This window comes from Anabrus simplex, chromosome X (assembly GCF_040414725.1).
Source record: "Anabrus simplex isolate iqAnaSimp1 chromosome X, ASM4041472v1, whole genome shotgun sequence".
Lineage (NCBI taxonomy): Eukaryota > Metazoa > Arthropoda > Insecta > Orthoptera > Tettigoniidae > Anabrus > Anabrus simplex.
This window is the reverse complement of record NC_090279.1, coordinates 197,735,186-197,757,425: the sequence shown is the minus strand read 5'-3', so window position 1 is coordinate 197,757,425 and position 22,240 is coordinate 197,735,186. Positions and strand designations below refer to the sequence as shown.

Here is a 22,240-nt window from a genome sequence, read left to right as displayed (position 1 = left end):
ATAAAGCTGTTGGCTGGGACACGCTGGTTCCAAGTGGCTCAAGACCGAAGACGATGGAAGCATATGGAAGAGGCCTATATCCAGCAGTGGATTGAAATAGGCTAGAAAAGAAGAAGAAGAAGAAGTTTGATTGGGATATTATCGTCTGGATATTTGAGGTTGTCCAAAATGTCTAAACAGGAAGAAGTTTGTTTTGTGATTGTCCGTCACAATATTGTTATCAGAAGGAATCTACTATCCTCCACGGCTTTAATCACCTTCTGTAATAAGGTGCAAATGCAACATATGCGGGAGTAATCTGAGTATATCCAATTACTTCCTTTATTAGATCCTTGTCTAGATAAAGCCGACAGCCGCTTTTCTCTTCATTCCCTTCTAGACGGTATTTCAAGGAGACGTATCTCTTCTGGCTGCGAACGACCTTGCCGAGATTGGCAAAATGGTACATAACAGTTGAATATTTCAGGGAAAGAATGTGAAGTTTCAGTTCTACAGAAATATATAACTTGCACAAACGGAAAGAAACAAGTAGGCCTACACCTTAAAATCGCTTTTAAAATATCTATAAGCATAACATGATAAATTAATTTTACAGTTCTATACAAAATATCTCTTATACGATCGCAAGTGAACAGACCGTTTACTCATTGTACGAAATAACTCAGCTTTTCAGGCACACGCATGCACCAATAACACAGGGCTACACTCGCACTGACAGCGAAGATTGAGCGTCTACTGCTGCACTCTTACGGTCACTTGAAGAAATATTAGTATTCGCGCCTTCCTGTGCTGCCTTCGTAATGTACAGGCCGTACTGTAGAAAGCGCGCCAAGCCAATCAGCTGATCAGTTGAGGCGAGCTAAGCGAATGTTACATATTGTACTTGTGAATGTAATCCATAAGGATTGGGGGCATTCTTAGAATAATTGTGACCGTTGAGAGACAAAAATTTATATTTAATTATATTGCATGTTTTTTCTCTAAATTTATCACATCAGGATTTACGTTAACAGCTGTTATTAAAATAATGAGAGCTCATAGTTTAGGTTAGGCATGGTATCTAGACGTGGTGAGTATTGTAAATTCAAGGGACGTAATAATTCTCGTGTAACTTATTCATTTGATTGTTATCGTATAAGACGTTTTTGCAGAAATATAATGTGCTACAAATTTAAACACAGTGTGTGAAAGTTCGCATTTGTCACAATGCTAAGAACTTGTGCTTACCAGGCCGAAATACAACTATACAAGTAAATATTCATTAATATTTTCATTTTCTTCGTATGGGGGCAGGTTACCTTTATGAAAAACGAAAATACCAACCGAAAAAATACCTGTTACGAAGAATAAAGGTGTATGTTTCACTCATTTTCCAGAACTGATGATGAGTTCTGCTTTTGACTTTCTTGTTACATAGATTTACAGCAGAACATTTTTTTGTTGAGACAGAAAAAGTATAAAAGTGGACAGTAACCAATGGAAAAGGGAAAAGCAAATGTCCAGAACATACCATTAGACACAACATCTTCATCACCAATATACATCCTGTGACAATGAAGTTCGCTGAATGAAGTCAGAATGGTCGATCCGGCAACACTGGCGACACACAACGCTGCACCTGCGTAGCAGAAGGTTTTGACCACCTGCTCCCAACGTTGTTCAGTTGAGCATCGTGTGTGTGCTGTGTAAGACCTGTTTGACACAGTGCGTGTTTAGTGCGTTGGTTCTGAACTGCGAACAGGATATGAACGACCAAGAGATCAATGTACAGTTTTGTTTCAAGCTTGGAAAGACACCGAAAGAAACTCATGCGATGCTGGTACGTGTTTATGAAGATCAAGCACTGTCCTTCTAGTGTATGTACGAGTGCTTCGCCCGTTTTCGAGGAGGCCGGGAAAGTGTTACTGACAGCTCCCGTAGCGGAAGACCGGCGATCGCTGTCTTGAGAAGGTGAGGACATTAATCACGAACGATCGGCGATTAACTGTGCGCATGATAGCGGATGAACTGCAGATTAACCGTGAATCCGTGCGACAAATCATTACCCAGAAGTTAGGGAAGAGGAAAACGTGTTCTCTTCTTGTGCCACATCACTTGACTGACGATCAGAAGTAGGCACGTTTAGAGGCTTCACAGGATTTTGTCGAAACGGCGGATGCGACACCAAATTTCTTGAACTGTATTGTATTGTCACTGAGGATGAAACCTGGTGTCTCAGGTACGACCCTGGAACGAAACGGCAAAGCATAGAATGGCCCTCCGGGATCCCCTCGTCGGAAAAAAGGTCAGAGCCAAAAAGTCACGCATCCAAACGATGCTCATTACCTTTTTCGATAGTCAAGGCATTATCCACAGTGAATTTCTACCTGAGTGAACGACGCTGAATGCTGTACGGTACATTGAAATTTCATGAAACGTCTACGCAGGGTACGACCCCAGTACGGACAACAAGGTTCATGTTTTTTTGTCCATGACAACGCTCGCTCACACACAGCCAATATCGTCAAACAGTTCATGGCGAAAAAGGGGCTGGTGCAACTTGAACATCCCCCATACTCGCCAGATCTCAATCCTCCAGAATTCTTCCTATTCCCACGACTCAAACTCGCTTTAAAAGGACAGAGATTTGGCGATATTCCTGACATCCAACGAAACGTGACGAGGCTTTTGAACACTATCCCAAAGGAAGCCTTCTTGTAAAGTTTTCAGGACATGTATCGCCGATTTCAGCAGTGCACAGTTATGGGAGGGGACTATTTCGAAGGACAGTAAAGGTCACTGTCGTGCATTGTTCATCTATGTTGATAGTACAGGACTATTCACTGAACTTTATTGTCACATGTTGTATTTGAAGGCAAAGTACAAAGAGGCCGGCCTAGGAAGAGATCAAGGAAAAAATGGGATTCAGAAGTTAAGTGACGATGAAAAGAGCGACGCAAGATAGAGATGAATGGTTGTATAGATTGCCTTTAGGAAATGAATGAATTCCTTTTTTAAATATGAAAGTGACCTCTTGTGAACTACAGGCGAATCAAGAGTCGCGTGTAATAATAAGAATGAGCGCGCGCGCTAGAGAGGGAGGTGATACTAATTGACAGAGACGTGTGGCGACGTCTTTTATAAATTGGCCAGACTGCACCAGTTCATCATGTGGTTAACCAAGCGACAGGACCTACATGTGGGCCACGAACAGGAAGTGAATGGAACCCCTTCCAACACCATTAGATATGGGCTGTCCAACAATATTATAGCTTACACGTGGTAAAAACAGGAAAAAGTAAAACCATTGTACAGCCATGCACGTAAGTATTCGTGCAATAAAACACGACGACTTGTTGTTTAAGTCATCAGCCCATAGACCGGTTTGATGAAGCTCTCCATGGCACCCTTATCTTTTCATTTTTATATAATTCCTACATCCTACATCTACAGTAATCGGTTTGTCATATTCATACCCTGGCCTACCCCTTCCGTTCTTACCACCGACACTTCCCTCAAAAACCAACTGAACAAGACCTGGGTGTCTTAAGATGTGTCCCATCATTCTATCCCTTCTTCTTGTCAAATTTAGCCGAATCGATCCCCTCTCACCAATTCGACTCAGTATCTCTTCATTCATGATTCGATCTACCCATCTTACCTTCAGCATTCTTCTGTAACACCACATTTCAAAAACTTCTATTATCTTCCTTTTTCTGCTTGTTTTCATCCATGTTTCATTTCCATACAATGCCACGCTCCAGATGAAAGTCTTCCAAAGCATCTTTTTAAATTCTATATCAATGTTCGAAGTTAGCAAATGTATTTATTTTCTTAAGAAAGCTCTTCCTTGCTTGTGCTAGTCTGCATTTTATATCCTCCTTACTTCTGCCATTGCTAGTTATTTTATTACCCAAGTAACAATATTCCTGTACTTCGTTTAAGACTATTTCCTAATCTAATATTTCCTACACCACCTGACTTCGTTCGACTGCACTCCATTACTTTTGTTTTGGACTTATTCATTTTCATCTCGTACTCTTTATCCAAGACTCCGTCCGTACCACTCAGCAATTTCTCCAGATCTTCTGCAGTGTGAGATAACAATATCATTGGCAAATCGAAGGATTTTGATGTCCACTCCTTGAATTGTGATGCCCTTGTCAAATTCCTCTTTGATTTCCTTTACTGTCTGTTCTTTATAAACATTGAAAAGGAAGTGTGGGGGTGGGGTGACAAACTGCAGGCTTGCCTCAGTCCTTTCTAGACTGCTGCTTATTTTTCAAAGCCCTCGATTCTTATCACTAGGGCCCGTGTGTTCATGACATGTCATATTTTATTTCTTTATATTATTTCTGTGGACAATACAATTTAAGCATGATTTTATCCACGGTGACTGGTAATATGGTAAGATTGGAAGGGATAGGCAAGGAAGAGGGAAGGAAGCGGCCTTAAGTTAGGTACCATCCCGGCATTTGCCTGGAGGAGAAGTGGGAAACCACGGACAACCACTTCCAAGATGGCTGAAGTGGGAATCGAACCCACCTCTACTCATTTGACCTCCTGAGGCTGAGTGGACCCCGTTCCAGTCCGGGATCGAACTCGGGCCTCCCGGGGTGGCAGCTAATCACACTAACCACTACACCACAGAGGCGGACTTGTTTAAGTTCACTGTTAAATTATGTTAAACCGAGCTCGATAGCTGCAGTCGCTTAAGTGCGGCCAGTATGCAGTATTCGGGAGATAGTAGGTTCGAACCCCAATATCGGCAGCCCTGAAGATGGTTTTCAGTGGTTTCCCATTTTCACACCAGGCAAATGCTGGGGCTGTACCTTAATTAAGGCCACGGCCGCTTCCTTCCCACTCCTAGCCCTTTCCTGTCCCATCGTCGCCATAAGACCTATCTGTGTCGGTGCGACGTAAAGCAACTAGAAAAAAAAATTATGTTAACATGCAGTTAAATGTTAACTGAGGTTGAATAAACCGGACCTATGTCTTTAGGTTTACCGGTTTTTAATGACTGCCTCTGTAGGATATAGCTCACGGGATAAATAAAATTCAATAAACCGTAAGGTTCTTCCCACACATAGATTTATAAAGCTAGAGCAGACCTACGTACCGCCAGAACAACCATAATGTTGACTTTCATGATTCACATTCTCTTCTATCTTCTATCTTAATCTGTTTACCCTCCAGGGTTGGCTTTTCCCTCGGACTCTGCGAGGGATCCCACCTCTACCGCCTCAAGGGCAGTGTCCTGGAGTTTCAGACATTGGGTCGGGGATACAACTGGGGAGAATGACCAGTACCTCGCCCAGGCGGCCTCACCTGCTATGCTGAACAGGGGCCTTGTGGAGGGATGGGAAGATTGGAAGGGATAGACAAGGAAGAGGGAAGGAAGCGGCCGTGGCCTTAAGTGAGGTACCATCCCGGCATTTGCCTGGAGGAGAAGTGGGAAACCACGGAAAACCACTTCCAGGATGGCTGAGGTGGGAATCGAACCCACCTCTACTCAGTTGACCTCCCGAGGCTGAGTGGACCCCGTTCCAGCCCTCGTACCACTTTTGAAATTTCGCGGCAGAGCCGGGAATCGAACCCGGACCTCAGGGGGTGGCAGCTAATCACGCTAACCACTACACCACCGAGGCGGACATTCACATTCTCATGACATCAATGGTGAGCAATAACTTTCTGAAAAAAAAAAATCACTACTTAAAAGCCGTCAAACAAACTTACTTTCTGTAAAAGTATATTTAGTTAAACTGTTGTAGAAAATAATTATTGTCGCCAATACGTTTGATATTAATATAAAAACAAGCAAACAACAAAGGACAAATTACTACCAAATATACCTCCAATCCATATATCAGGGCCTCTCAGGGTGCATGCGCTTGGTGCATGCACTGTGCACGGTGCAAAAGACGACTGCGCTTGGTTGACCAGAGTGCAGCCCCCCACTCCTCGATTTGGAGCAATAGCGCTGTCTCTCTCTTTCCCCACGCCTGTCTCGCTCGCTCCCCCTGTCTCCCTCTTCCTCACTTGCTCCGTAGCGTTCCAAATCCGAGCCGAGTTGAGACGAGTTGAGCCGAGCTTAGCCGAGTAGCCCAGAGACGAAGCGTTCGTCCGAGTCGAGCCGAACGGGAGCGATGCACAGTGCACGGAGCTCTTGCGCCTCCATTTGCACGCGTGAGATTTTGGGCGTTTGAGAGGCCCTGCCATATATGATAGTCACTCGCCGTTACTAAGTATATATACAAGTTGGAGGTAACTGATTGTTGTACGCGCTTCGCCGGTACATATAATAAAACTGGAACGATACAGAGAAGATTAGCATGGCCACTGCGCAAGGATGACACGCAAAATCGTGAAGCGTTCCACATTTTTACCCCCGCTTGATTACAAACTTTGCTCGACGAATTTGCTCTTTAACTCTGGCGGATAATTTTCACAAATATGCTTTTCGTAGTGCACGTGGAAGTTGGAATTCAAGAGGACAAAATGGGGCAAATATTCGTTTATAGAACGAGGATAGTCCGCCTCTGTGGTGTAGTGGTTAGTGTGAATAGCTGCCACCTCCGGAGGCCCGGGTTCGATTCTCGGCTCTGCCACGAAATTTGAAAAGTGGTACGAGGCCTGGAACAGGGTTCACTCAGCCTCGGGAGGTCAACTGAGTAGAGATGTTTTCGATTCCCACCTCAGCCATCCTGGAAGTGGTTTTCCGTGGTTTCCCACTTCTCCTCCAGGCAAATGCCGGGATGGTACCTCACTTAAGGCCACGGCCACTTTCTTCCCTCTTCCTCGTCTATCCCTTCCAATCTGGGATACAGTCTTTTCTAGAGAAGTATTTCTACTTCTTATTAAGTGCATCCAGTTGTACAATACAGGGTGTAACAAAAATATACGATATAAATTGCAGGACACATTCCCTATATATACACATCATCCAGGTATTCTGCCTTATGGCAGGTCTTGTCATGGGATGAACCTCTTCCACTGTTGCCTGTCCTGCGCAAAGTTTTTCATGTGCAAATATTTATTTCCTTTGATATTGTTCGATGTTTGATATTTTTCCTTCCTCTTCCTCGTTTGCCTTTCAGCATTCCTTCTATTCCTTCTTTCAGTAAACAGCCCCTCCTCAAACAATGTCCGATCCTTCTAATGATTTGCAACATACTTCGTTCTTCTCCAACTCTTCGTAATACCTCCTCATTCCTTACCCGGTCTTCCCATTTTACTTGTTCTATTCTTCTCCATAGCCACATCTCTAGTGCCTCCAATCTTCTCTCATCTTCCTTTCGAAATATCCAACTCTTTGCGCCATACAGTGGTATGCTCCAAATGTAACACTTAGCAAGTCTTCACCTCAAATCTTTGTTTAGAGGTCCACAAAGTAAGTTTGATTTTTTATTATAGCCTTCTTTTGTCATTGCAATTCTTTTCTTAATTTCTGTCGTGCAATACATATCATCTGTGATCATACTTCTCAAATACTTAAAGTTACTGACTTGTTCTATTTCTTTCCGCCCTATATTAATATGACAACTTCTGCTTTTTCCTACAGTTATGGTACTTTTGGTCTTCTTCTTATTCTTATTCCATATTCTTCTAGTTTCATGTTGAGTTTATCTAACATTTGTATCATTTCACGTTCACTTTCTCCCGTCACGATCATATCTTCCGCAAATCTTATAGTGTACATTCTACTCTCCTATCTCCAACACAAACTCCACATTTTCCATTAAAACGTTCATTGATTATTTCTTCGAGATAGATGTTGAACAGAGTCGGTGATAAAGAGCAGCCCTGTCTTACACCTCTTCCTAATTCAATTTCTTCACTCAACTCATCTCCTATTCTCACTCTTTTTTTTTTGCTCGTTGTTTTACGTCGCACCGACACAGAAAGGTCTTACGGCGACGATGGGACAGGAAAGGGCTAGGAGTGGGAAGGAAGCGGCCGTGGCCTTAATTAAGGTACAGCCCCAGCATTTGCCTGGTGTGAAAATGGGAAACCACGGAAAACCATTTTCAGGGCTGCCGACAGTGGGGTTCGAACCTACTATCTCCCGAATACTGGATACTGGCCGCACTTAAGCGACTGCAACTATCGAGCTCGGTTGTTCTCACTCTAGCTCTCTGTTTTAAATACAAATTCTTATAGATAATGTAGATGAAGAAATTATGTTATATGAACATGGGTCCGGAAACGCTTTGTCCCCAACTCATTAATCATGGGTAACACCCAATAACAATACGTACCAGCAACTGTTCCTCAGAGGAAATGTACAACACGCCCTCCGTGAGCTTTGATACATGCTTGCCAGAGTCTAATATATTGTAGAGGTTTTTATGCTCTACATTTCGTACGCTTACACTTGGGGTCTATCGTTGACGGTTCAGGCAGCGTAAGCCAAGAAAGAAAGCGACCGACCATGGTAGAGCGCTGCGCTGGCCTTCTTAGCCCTACTTGGCAGATTCGATGTCGATCGGTCGGTCGCTTGCTTTCTTGGCTTACGTTGCCTGAACCGTCAACGATAGACCCCAAGTGTAAGCGTAAGAATTGCAGAGCATAGAAACCTCTACAAAAAAGTTCGCGATGGTATATACCTATTTCGAACCGGTTGCCCTCTAGAAGCGATTTTATTATAGACCGCGGTAAAGAAAAATAACTCCTTAAGATTAAATAAATATTTCGATTTTATCCTCGAACTCCTCATCGAAATAAATTGTTTGACCTCCTCCACTATTTCATAAGGATTACAATAACCTTTGCCGGGACACTATTTGCATGGATGGTTCAGAAGTTATGAGCATTTTAGACTGTAGTGGTAATTCGTTCCCTGTTGTCTGCTAGCAAGTTGCCTCTACCTCGCCACTTGGAGCGCTGTAGTCGCATCGGATGAAAAATATCATCAGAGCTTCGCGACTGTATATATTAGACTGTGGTTGTACTGTTCACTGGAACAGTTGATGTTACCTGTAAACAAGCAGTTAAGTTATGTAATTCGCATGGCAACAGGGACATGTAAAACAAAACACAACACTGGCAGTGCACCTCCGATACTGACACCGTTACCAGACGCAACAAAGAGTGCATGTTTCCCATGATTAATGAGTTGGAGAAAATGAGGTGTAACATGAAAACAAGGCGTTTCCGGAGCCATGTTCATATAACATAATGTCTTCGTCTACGTGTGTCCTGTAATTTGTTCCGTACATTTTTGTTACACCCTGTATAAGCATTTACTGTATAATTCTACTGTCTCATAACCACAACCCTTGACTAATCAACTTTCTATTTTCTTTAACGTACTCCTTCAGATATATGAGCTATGTAGAAGACTTGTGTGGCATTCCATCTGCCGCTCAAAAACAAATTGTGGACACGTATTGCTGCAGGAAAACATACTATAAATTGTAAGAGAGAAACATTCCCTACTTCAGCACGCTTGTAAGAAAGAGCGAGAGGGCCTTGAAGATGAATGGCGACATTCCTTTGTTTGTAATAATTACAAAGGCGGTACATAGCGTTCTACCAAATAGTAAAGAGAGGAGCATGGGAGCGCTTAGGTAAGAATTAGTAATGGGTTGCCTAGAAGTGCGGAATATAGAATCCACACAGACGGTGAAGAATGAAGGAAGTGTAAGGAATTCCTGAGAACCTCTTTTTGTTATCCACTTAAACTTCTTAGTGAGAGTGTTTATGGAAACAAGCAACGAATTCCTTTCAGCTAAGTGGTTCATATAAACCTTGCGATGGAACACTTGCCATAGGCCCAAATTAAAGAGGTTTCAGTAATTAATTCAGATGAAGAGATATGGTGTGTTACGAGAACGAGAATTATTTTATTTTTATTTTTTTCCAATCAATCAATCAATGATCTGCATTTAGGGATGTCGCCAAGGTGGCAAATTCCCTATCAGACTTTTCTCAAACCATTTTCAAAGAACATTTATTCCAGTTAGTCCGCCTCTGTGGTGTAGTGGTTAGTCTGATTAGCTTCCACCCCCGGATCCTGTGAAGTGTCAGTAACGGCGAGTGATTACCGCCTATGGATTGGATGTATATTCGTTAGCTATTTTATAACAAGAGAGCACGGGTACACCAGCTAGTTTTAGTATATGTACCGCAAGTTCATTTGTTTGACGTTAAGCCTTGAGCGGACCCCTTGGTGCTATTCGACAGGAGTAGGCAACGTGCCGGCACCGAGTTTCACCCTCTCGCTACCTACTATCATTTATTACGTAATTAATTTCATCTCATTAACTCCTCTGATGAGGTTGACGTCAGGAAGTGCATTCGATCATAAAAACCCGGCCCGACAGATTCATCTCACCTCATACCTGACCCCGTAGAGAAACGGGACAAGGGTTGGACAAACAAACATTCATAAAATATGTTTAATACAGCAAATATACGAAAATGTTCGTATATTCTTTTTATTGTGACTTATGGTTAGGTTATGACATGAGACAATAAAATTGTTTTTAAAACCTCCAAATGTTATGACAAAGTCATCGTTGTTGGGTTAGAAAATGCAGGCCTATATAGTCTACTGCTTGCTAATTCTGACAGCATTAAATAATCAGATTAAAGGTATAATCTAAATACTTCATATATTTAAAAATAATGTTACGGAGTGTAAATCACGGAGTACATTACACAATGCATTGTTGTAGCTAATTTCTTGTTATCCTCATGCGCTAAAGATGAAACATATAAATGTTACTAAATAAAGTTGATACAGAATCTGTCTTTAACCCCGATTAAGTAACACAAATAATATCGTAAGTATTCTTCATCGTAATGCGCAGTGTGTCTATAAATCAATCTATCAGTCATTACTGATCTGCATTTGGGGCAGTCACCCAGGTGGCAGATTCCCTATCTGTTGTTTTCCTAGCCGTTTCTTAAATGATCGCAAAAGAAATTGGAAATTTATTGAACATCTCCCTTGGTAAGTTATTCCAATCCCTAACTCCCCTTCCTAAAAACGAATAGGCCTATTTGCCCCAATTTGTCCTCTTAAATTCCAGCTTTATCTTCATATTGTGATCTTTCCTACAATTAAAGACACCACTCAAACTTATTCGTCCACTGATGCCATTTCACGTCATCGCTCCACTGACAGCTGGGAACATACCACTTAGTCGAGCAGCTCGTCTCCTTTCTCCCAAGTCTTCCCAGCCCACACTTTGCAACACTTTTGTAGCGCTACTCTTTTGTCGGAAATCACCCAGAACAAATCGAGCTGCTTTTCTTTGGATTTTTTCCAGTCCTTGTCACCAAGTAATTCTCCATGGTTTCCATTGTAATGTTCTGGCGCTGATCCCATAAAATTCTGTTGTAAGGAGAGAAGGACCGCTCAACATTGCAGGAAGTCACCGGTGCATATTTTAAAGTGAAGTAGTCTATCTGGAGGTTCTTCTTGTTTGCCATTGATGATCTTACAAATAGATAGCTTGAATAACCTATATTTCGTTCCAAGACTGCAAGGAGTTTGTTAGAAACTCTGACCAATGAAAGGCACCCAGCCATCCCAGATTCTGAGGAAGGATTAATGTTGTTGTATGCAGTTGAGGCTGTACTTCACAAAGACATTTTTTTGCTAGTGATTTTACGTCGCACCGACACAGATAGGTCTTACGGCGACGATGGGATAGGAAAGACCTAGGAGTTGGAAGGAAGCGTCCGTGGCCTTAATTAAGGTACACACCGAGCTCGATAGCTGCAGTATTCGGGAGATAGTAGGTTCGAACCCCACTGTCGGCAGCCCTGAAAATGGTTTTCCGTGGTTTCCTATTTCCACACCAGGCAAATGCTGGGGCTGTACCTTAATTAAGGCCACGGCCGCTTCCTTCCCATCGTCGCCATAAGACCTTTCTGTGTCGGTGCGACGTAAAGCAACTAGCAAAAAAAATAAGGTACAGCCCCAGCATTTGCCTGGTGTGAAAATGGGAAACCACGAAAAATTATCTTCAGGGCTGCCGACAGTGGGGTTCGAATCCACTATCTCCCGGATGCGAGCTCACAGCTGCGCGCTCCTAACCGCACGGCCAACTCGCCCGGTTCATCGCTAGTCACATATTGAAATGACGAGACATAACCATCCACAAACTAACATCAATGTAAGTAGACTCATCTCTCGATTTACCGTAATCGGATCAACCGCGTTGCGGCGTAACCGCGGTATCAAAAAACACAAAAAAATACCGGAGTATTAGGAGTTACAGTAATACAGAATTACAAAGGGTCGGGATAATATTGCCAGGATGATGATGCTCTCATCACTGATAAAACTCGTTTTGAGTAACTTGAGAAGCAAGATAAAGAAAAAAGTGTTTCGCGGTACAAAAGCAGGAAACCACGACTGATTATTATCTGAAGCAGTAAAGTCAGGTAGCCTAGTCTGAATACCGTATTTATGCGAATAATCCCCACACCCTAACTTTAGGAAGGCTCATTAAAAAAAAAATTAAATTAAATTGACGCAAATAAAACTCGCATTCCTATTTCGTGCCTCAATTTTTAAAAAAACTATGACCGAGCTCGATAGCTGCAGTCGCTTAAGTGCGGCCAGTATCCAGTAATCGGGAGATCGTGGGTTTGAGCCCCACTGTCGGCAGCCCTGAAGATGGTTTTCCGTGGTTTCCCATTTTCACACCAGGCAAATGCCGGGGCTGTACCTTAATTAAGGCCACGGCCGCTTCCTTCCACTTCCTAGGCCTTTCCCATCCCATCGTCGCCATAAGACCTATCTATGTCGGTGCGACGTAAAACAAATAGCAAAAAAAAAAAAACTATGCGGGGATTATTCGCGTAAATACGTTATTTTTCTTTGCCTTATTGGTTTCAATGAAAAGTACTGTTTATTTTTCAATTTATGAATTGTGCTAAGTGACACTTTTACTGCAATGTATTGGGTAAGTAAAAAAAGCAATACAGTAGTAACATTTATAATCATTGTAACTGCACTTTCAGTACGCCTGTTCTATTTTTAACTTTTTGCGGGTTAACCGGTAAGCCTTTATCCAGGTTAATCGAGAGTTGAGTGTATCAATAATGGAGGTTCCATTACCCAAGTAAATGATCAATTAAGATATTCATAATTAAGTCGATTTTCAAGATCAGCGATTAAATAAGGAAATACACACACTCTCTTCTCACCCTCACTACATATCCCTGCCTTTATTTGTATACACGCATTACTATAATCGTATTCTTCCGTGTTTACGTTGTGTAAATAACTCTGCTCCTTGTTGAAATCTGCTATTACATGTCCTGACTGACTGGTTCATCATCACCGAGCCAAAACATAAAGAAATAACATTTTGGGGACACATTTATATTAGAGTGTAGGTGCTCACTAAGGAAGGATTTTTGGATATCCCTTCGCTAAGGGGGTGAAAAAGGGGGGGCTGAATTTTTAAAATGATGATGATGATGATGATGATGATGATGATGCTTGTTGTTTAAAGGGGCCTAACATCGAGATCATCGTCCCCTAATGGTACGAAATGAAATAACAAAAATTTCAAATTCATCCACTGACCAAAATAAAATAAAAAATGTCATGAAGAATGAATGGATGGACATGAACCCAACAAAAACCAAAACAAACCAAAAAAAAACAGTGGATCAGACGCAAAAAGAGCGTAGTTAATTAGAGTATTACTGACCAAGGGACGATTTATAAAGCACAATGATGCTTGATGTCTGAAGGGGTGCTAAATTCACGTCTAAGGCCCCACAGAATGGTACATGTCGCGAGTAAAGTAGAACCATGATATCTGTCATGTTGGGGTACTAATCAAAAGTAGCGAAGACTCGCGGTGGTCTACACAAGATGGTACTGCTCACAAGTATTGCACTTCGTACTGTACCCGCTCAAAGCCTGAGTCCCAACCAGCATTTATCTCAGGGAGTGTTACGGTCCGAATCTATCGCAACTCATAAACAATAAAAAAAATATTTTGAGATATAAGATCTCAAACTAAATGTAAGGGCGCCATCCAATCAGTACTACAGGGTTGAACGGGACACTCTAATCTTTAACTTTAAGGATCATCATAAAACACACAAATTTATATATATATTCAGATCAAAGGGAAATTATGAAGGCTCCGTCCTAGGAATGGGGACGGATATTTAAACGGTCACCAAGGGTTTACTATTCTACAAGAACAAGAACCTGGAACTGTTTCCTTGCAAATGCTAAAGGAGCATTTTATTTAAGTAAACAAATGAAATTTTACACACAATCAAAATCTGTTGACCCTTGATTTGCCGGTAATTTGGCAAATTATTCCTGAAATTGATTACATAATATTTGACACTTTTGACCACCCTTCCATTTTGGTGGTAGAACCGTTGATATCTGAAGGTATCAGATTTACCTTCGTTAACACCATGACCATATTTGATCATGGACCAAATACCTGTTGGCTAAGTAGGCGCGATCACATGGACCATGTTATCGCCTCCACTTTGATTGAGATGAGACCAACCCGGGAAACTACAAACTCTCCCCGGGTTCCTAACCAAGATATGCTAATCGTTAGTTGAAGGAATTCGGCAAAGGGACTCTAACCTAATGGTCCAGATGTAGGGATTTGCCTTCATTTTACACATATTAACTTAACTTATTATTTATAACCAATTGACATTATTACGTTAATTCGCCAGCTGACTTCCCTAGTATCATCCATCATCAGCATCCGAAATAATAAGAAAAATAAATAAAAAAATATTTTATAAAATATTATTATTATTATTATTATTATTATTATTATTATTATTATTATTATTATTATTATATTTTGTGGAGATCATGATTATCGTAACCCGTAATCATCCTCGGACTAATATTTCAACTTTTCGCGATTTTTTTTATTTTCATCTGAAATAAATAAAAGTAGCTTCTTTGATTATTCTTCTTCTCCTTCTTCAAATATTCTCATTATTATTATTATTATTATTATTATTATTATTATTATTATTATTATTATTATTATTATTATTATTAGTTAAAATCTCAAATTTTTTATTTCAACTCCCAACATCATTATTATGTCCAAAATATTAAACAAAGTAAATTCTTCTTCAAAAATAAAGTAGTTTTTTTTATTTATTATTATTAATATTAATTTTACAAAAATTTAATTTCGCCTGTTACACGGTAGTCCACTCTTAATATGTTTAACGCATAACCCCTTTTACAATTCCGATTTATTTTGGCACTAATCAATCCAGATATGATTTACTTGGAATATTATTATTATTATTATTAATAGTATTATTATTCTTTCGAAAATCTTTATTTTTATTCCCCATCTTTATAATTTAGTCACATACGTTCTCTCCCAAACAGAAATCGCCAAGATCCGAATTCACATCGGTCGGGACATAATAGTTTTCGAACCCGCAACCTTATTTTCGTACTGTCGTCAATTCATGGAGACCATATGCTCCTAAGACAATTCTCAAATCCCATAACACCTCGCAGTTGGGCAAATACCTCCAATCTCTGCAAGTGTTAAATTATTCCTTCCTTTTCCATTTTGAAGTCCATTTATCCATTGGAACTCTTCAAAACATTTTCACAAATTAACCCTCGGTGTGTGGACTTTATTCTGCCACTCAAGACACCGGTATATAAATACAACCTCTATGTGGGCCTTAAGATCCATCTATTTCTTCATCAACATCAGTACAATTCACTTTCATTTCGAGCCGGATTTCTGTCCCACAAAACTCCAAATCTCAACCTTTGGCTCAAATCCCTCTGGACCTCAAACATAGCGTGACCATATTATAAAAGTGCCTATCTCGTTTCTACCAAATTTATTTATGATTATTATGGAGTCCAAAAACGTTAAATCAACAATTAGTGTTAAAACCGGATTCACTGCACAAATTATAATTATTCACGGCACATGCGATCTCCACATTTAAATTACTTTAATTTGCAATCATTCTATCCAACTAGGCCCGTGCCTTTATTCTCAAAGATTATTATTAAACACGCCTTTACACATTACCAAATTTTAATGTATTACTTCGACACTTGTACATATTATTATTATTTTGTCCACTGGCGAACTTCGCGATATTTACAAACAAATCAATGGACTTCATTCCGTCCCACAACAATTTAAATCACTTGGCAATCCTACCTCTGGATTATCTTAACAACATGCCTTAATATCTATAAAAGTTCCGATAACGGAAAAACACTTTGGAAGCACTTCTAAATGAATATTAACCTTATCTTTACGTGAAACGTGCTCCATATCATAGCAAACAACTCAAGCACTTGAATGAACAACTCAACCCTACTATACTCTATTTAATAATCAAAGTTATGATGAGTGCTCGATCTAATCTACATATTAATTTGTCCCTTTGTCTATCTATCTTTGAATTTATACGAGCCGTAGACGGCTCGTTTCACAATCAAGTTACCATGATAAAATAATATTATTTCCTCCCCCTAACGATAGCAATCTAAAAATATGTTAAAAGGTACTCAACTCTGCCATTGTAGTCTGCTAAAACCGGACGAGAAGCCATAGCCCCTCCGGTTTTTAGCAATGCATTCCACTGGTATTCATGCCAGCTTGAAGAATTAATCCTTGACCCTTTTCAACTTTACACATTTTGAATAAAGACAAATAAATTAACTGTTGCACTTTGGAATAATTTCCACCCTAAATTCTATTCACAAATTTTACACTCTCGGCCTTGTATCTAGCCCACTTAATGTAGATATACATTCTTCATTCCTTTCCCGGACACTAGGAACATGGGATACCTCGGGATTCCCTTTACTACGGCCCGTGCGCGCACTTGAATTTCCCGTCTCACGTTCGTGTAGCTGACCAGGTATCAGTTTAGAATGAACTGTTTACTAGGTGACATAAACACTCGTGACCGTTCTCATGTAACGCACTTCCTAATCTGTTGGTAGAATCTCACACTCCGTAAGTTATGCTTTACTGAGTCCTGTCTATTTGAAACACTTCATACTAGTAGACTGCTCAAGACTGTAATATGAGCTACATCACGTCATGAATCACTGTACTATGTAACAATATAATACTTCGAATCCTACTCCACGAGTAAGTACACACTCGCACTCCTGGCGTAGTCACGGCTCGAACACAATATCAGAAGTACTTTCGAGTCCTTGTCTACGACCTCATATTTATACTTGTATCCCCTCTCTTCCGAGTTCAACGGAGGTCATCTGGGGACACACAGTCCCGATATCTTCATACGACACTTTGCGGTTTGGCCCGTGGCTTTAATATATGATCCAATGATGTAATTATGTTCTCAAATGCTCTATACCAATTCTCAACTATTATCGTTCGCTGGTAATGGATATATTCGCGAATTTAGCTGCCGTATCCCGGCTCGGGGTTTGGCGCTCTTTTGTGGCTTCCTTTGACTTCAGCCAATCAGCGAATAGCGTCCATGAATTCTCAGAATTACACCATGAAATCTCCCGCAATTATTAACTTTATATGAGTTTTATGGTATAGCAAGGCTCCTAAATTCCACTTTATTCTGAATCGATATTTCACTTCTTTCTATCAGTTTAATCCACGCAGTTAGCCTCGCTAGTGCTTCTTACAATACGAAGTTGTCGCCTTGCTTTGGTCAAGTGAATTTTTCCATTGGTCCACCTTAACCACGTGACCGGGAAGGCTCATATTTTTTTCTTCCAGTGCCAACCCCACGTTCAACTCTCGCTAGTTACCTGGAGATACCCCTACGTCATTTCTCAGAAATTTGCACTCGGCTCTCTGCGCTGTTGCTACTACCAAGACTGCCCGGGGCTAGGAAAACTTTGGCAACAAGTTATCCTCTCTCTTTCCTCGTTGTTACAATTTCTGAGAAACCTAATTCTGTCACTCATTGTGTTTGTTAATCTCACTGGAGACAGCAGTCTGTGGTATGGTGAAACCTGCCCTCTCGGCCTGGCCTGTTCTTACTGTATGTACAGTAAGATACTATTTATTCTGACAATGAAATATATATTCCTCAATAATTCATCATAATTACAATTGCATGACGCTTATCACACCCCCACCAGGGTGCAGTACAGGGAACGCATACCTATGGTGTTTCTCACACAATGGCGCCACTCATAGCCAACGCAAACCGGTAAGGTTCCTCACCTAGGTGTACTAGTCACGGCCGCCGGTATTCCCGTGGTGTTCCTCACATAGTGGGTACTAATCACAGGCAACCCTGACCCACGGTGCCACTCATATAGCGGTACAACTCACAGGCGGTGTTGCTCACATGGGCACGACGCACGGGTACTGGAAACCCCCAGGCCAGGCTTTTTACTGCAACTAATCACAAACCTATTTCGTACCAATTTAGTTATACTACTCGCAAGTACATGCAACCCTGGTGTTCCCCGCATGATGGTACGAATCAAGAGGAGTTTCATGGTTCTAATTCAATCATCCCTTGGTCGCCCCTTGTAGTCGCCTCTTACGACAGGCAGGGGACACCACGGGTGTGTTCTACATGTACGTCCCCCACCCGCAGGGGGTAGTGTGTTTGGTCCGCGAGAGGTATTTTATTTCCCTCAAGTCCGCCGGCAAGCTGGTTAGGACCCCCTATCCGCCACCTGGGACGCGCCACGTGGAAGTATCACCTCTCCCCCTGCTACGCCTGCGTAGCAGGTTCGTGGAAACTTTTAAAATGAGTATATCTATATCTTAAAGGTGTGAAAATTGGTAGTTGGAATCTCCTTTAAAAATAAACAAACACTTTTTTTTTTCGATAATTCAAATAAGGGGAAGTTAGAGATAAAGGAAAGGAAAATTCTACGAAAAATTCTAGGCCCCAAATTTCATAATAACGAACTTTCACACATCCGCAATGAAACTCTGTATAGGAAATCAGAAAGGATTTCCGACACAATAAGGAAAAGGAGAATTGACTTCTATGGCCACATCCTAAGAATGGATCCGAAAAGGATAAATAAAAGAATCCTCGACTATTTCCGTAATAAGAAAACCAAGCCGAACTGGTTTAAGGAAACTGAGAAGGACCTACGAGAATTCCAAATTACAGAAGAGATGCTTGTAGATGGATCTGCAAAGAAAATAACCAAAGATAAAATGAGGTTTCAGGACAGGGTGAAGCCCAAGCGACTATACAGAATTTCTGAAGAAGAGAGGAAGGCAAGATCTGAAAAAATGAAAAAATACTGGGAGGACAGGAAAACACGACTCACTCATTGATTGATCTATCGTACACCAAAGAGGGTGAAACGGACAAGAAGAAGAAGAAGAAGAAGGGGAAGGGGGTAACAATAAATGCAAAGACGGTGGAATTCTGTTTTATGAGGATACTTATATTTCAAATGTAAACCTAGTGATTTTCACGATACGCCAGTGTCAACGTAAATCTCACAAAAGAAGAAAAGAAAACAAGCAAGACTATATGGTGCCAACGTCAAAGATTAACAGTCACTGTAAGATGTATCGGCAAGTAGGGACCCTGACTGTAAGGTTCTGTCGAACCCGATAAATAGAAAATAACTATAAATAATTACCTTTAGTGTCCGAATCGTTAGCTGAATGGTCAGCGTACTGGCCTTCGGTTCAGAATGTCCCGGGTTCGATTCCCGGCTGGGTCGGGGATTTTAACCTTCATTGATTAATTCCAGTGGCAGGGTGTTTGTGCTGTCCCCAACATCCCTGCAACTCACACACCACACATAACACTATTCTCCACCACAATAACACGCATTTACGTACACACGGCAGATGCCACCCACCCTCATCGGAGGGTCTGCTTTACAAGGACTGTACTTGGCCAGAAATAGTCACACGAAATTATTAGACTATTATTATTATTATTATTATTATTATTATTATTATTATTATTATTATTATTATTATTATTATTATTACCTTCTGTATTAACAGGGCAGGAAGAGTAGTGCATAAGCTCACATGGCAGGGAGCATAATTTAGTTACTGTGTGCGGGTAGTGTTGGTGTCAGGAAAGGCATCCGAGAAGAAGAAGAAGAAGAAGAAGAAGAAGAAGAAGAAGAAAAAATTAGCTGTATGGGAAAATGCCAGTGAGGAGTGGCACAATCAGATAGAATTCCAATTAAGGCCACGGGCGCTTCCTCCCCATTCCTAGGCCTTTCATATCCCTTCGTCGCCATAAGATCTATCTGTGTCGGTGTTACGTAATGCCACTAGCAAAAAAAATCGAATTCCGTTAGGATTCGAACTTCGCGTCTTGAATGTCCATGCCTCCTGTTGCAGCTATGGAATTTCTCGTAATTACTAGCTGTTTTACGCCATCAGTTGTGAACATTTTGTTCGTGCTGTCGCTATAAATAGAAAACTGTACTGGAATCCTCTCAAATCATGACTTGGCACTTATTTTGAGACCATTAGAAAACAAGTAGTTCTCGACGAAAGAGTTCACAGCACACGTTTAATCATCATGTCAATAGCTCTCCTTGCATTGTTTCTCTCTTTCACAGATTTTAACACTATCATTTGAAATGTGGACATGTCAAAATAATTTAACATAACATAGTTATCACTCACTTTTAAAATTTGCGCATCAACAAGTTCTCTTTCAGTGAAACGTTTGAAAACAAAAGATTTCCTCTTCTCCCATTCATGCTTCCTGCCTCCCTTCGCTACCAGTCTTTTTTTTCTTTTTTTTTTTACTGGCTCCCCAAGGAATATTCGTTTTTCTTCTGTTTTTACAAGGCCTTCTGCCTCATTCCTCCACGTCATGTCAAGAAGTGAAGCGGTAATTAATTATTGGAGAACACTTGAAACCCGTCTCCATTGTGACAGCCAGAAGGCTTAGGCAAGATTTCAAAGCCCCCTTCTTAACGTTATGGCTGGTTAGCTAAATGTCGCGTTATGTGAATAAGAGCAATGAATGGTCCACTCGATATATTGTAATTCTTTGGCTTCGTGTCAGAGAATTCCAATAGTGCTGTACACATACAGCGTGTCTGGGAGAAAAACAAAAGTACAGGGTGGGCAAAATATAACTGGCTCGGCCATGTGTGATCTTTGTTAATGAACGGGAGAGCTGCCTATCACAGGAAATGCTGGAAACCGTAATTTCGATTTACCAACCACTTGCCGCCACATGTCTGCTCTATCATTACTAGGGCGAGGATTTATGCCATGTCCTTAGCATTTAAAATGTCCGACTCGTTGGCTCCTTCGGTTCAGAGAGTCCCGGGTTCGATTCTCGGCCCGGTCGGGGATTTTAACCTTCATTGGTCAATTCTAATGGCCCGGGGGCTGAGTGTTTGTGCTGTCCCCAACATCCCTGCAACTCGCACACCACACATAACACTATCCTCTACCACAATAACACGCAGTTTCCTACACATAGCTGATGACGCCCACCCTTATCGGAGGGTCTACCTAACAAATAGCCACACGATATTATTATAGCATTTAAAATTACTTGGCAAATGTGATTCATGTCACTTCATTCTCAGGTAAACGTTTTACGCCAAGGGACAAGGGGTCACCAAAATCAGGAAAAGGTAAAAGTATTTATTTATTTATTTATTTATTTATTTATTTATTTATTTATTTATTTATTTATGTATTTAATCGAATAGCACGTTTACAGAGCACTTTAAATCAATACTTCCAATGTCCCTTCTTCCTCTTAGCCCACATCTGTTTCATTCCTTCTGATCTCTGTTTTCGGAGCTGCTTTACGTTATTATTTTTTTTTCGTGTGGCTATTTCTAGCCGAGTGCAGCCCTTGTAAGGCAGACCCTCCGATGAGGGTAACTGTAGGTAACTGTAGGTAACTGCGTGTTATTGTGGTGGAGGATAGTGTTATGTGTGGTGTGCGAGTTGCAGGGATGTTGGGGACAGCACAAATACTCAGCTCCCGAGCCACTGGAATTAACCAATGAAGGTTAAAATCCCCGACCCGGCTGGGAATGGAACCCGGGACACTCTGAACCGAAGGCCAGTACGCTGACCACTTAGCCAATGAGTCGGACATTATTATTATTATTATTATTATTATTATTATTATTATTATTATTATTATTATTATTATTATTATTCGGCTCGCCAGGTGCAGGTCTTTTGATTTGACATCCGTAGGCGACCTGCGCGTCATGATGAGGATGAAATGATGATGAAGACAACACATAGGGCCTACACCCGGTCCCCGTGCCAGGGATATTAACCAATGATGGTTAAAATTCCGGACCCTG

At 41.1% G+C, this 22,240-nt stretch overlaps 1 protein-coding gene and 1 non-coding gene across 3 annotated transcripts in view; both read left to right on the top strand.

The window, feature by feature from the left end:
- org-1 (optomotor-blind-related-gene-1) overlaps positions 1 to 22,240 on the top strand; it is a 231,011-nt gene that overhangs the window by 175,781 nt on the left and 32,990 nt on the right. The gene's annotated exons all lie outside the window — the stretch shown is intronic.
- Positions 6,257 to 6,363, top strand: LOC136886913 (U6 spliceosomal RNA). The gene has a single exon (XR_010861877.2). It is a non-coding gene; the product is annotated as a U6 spliceosomal RNA (small nuclear RNA).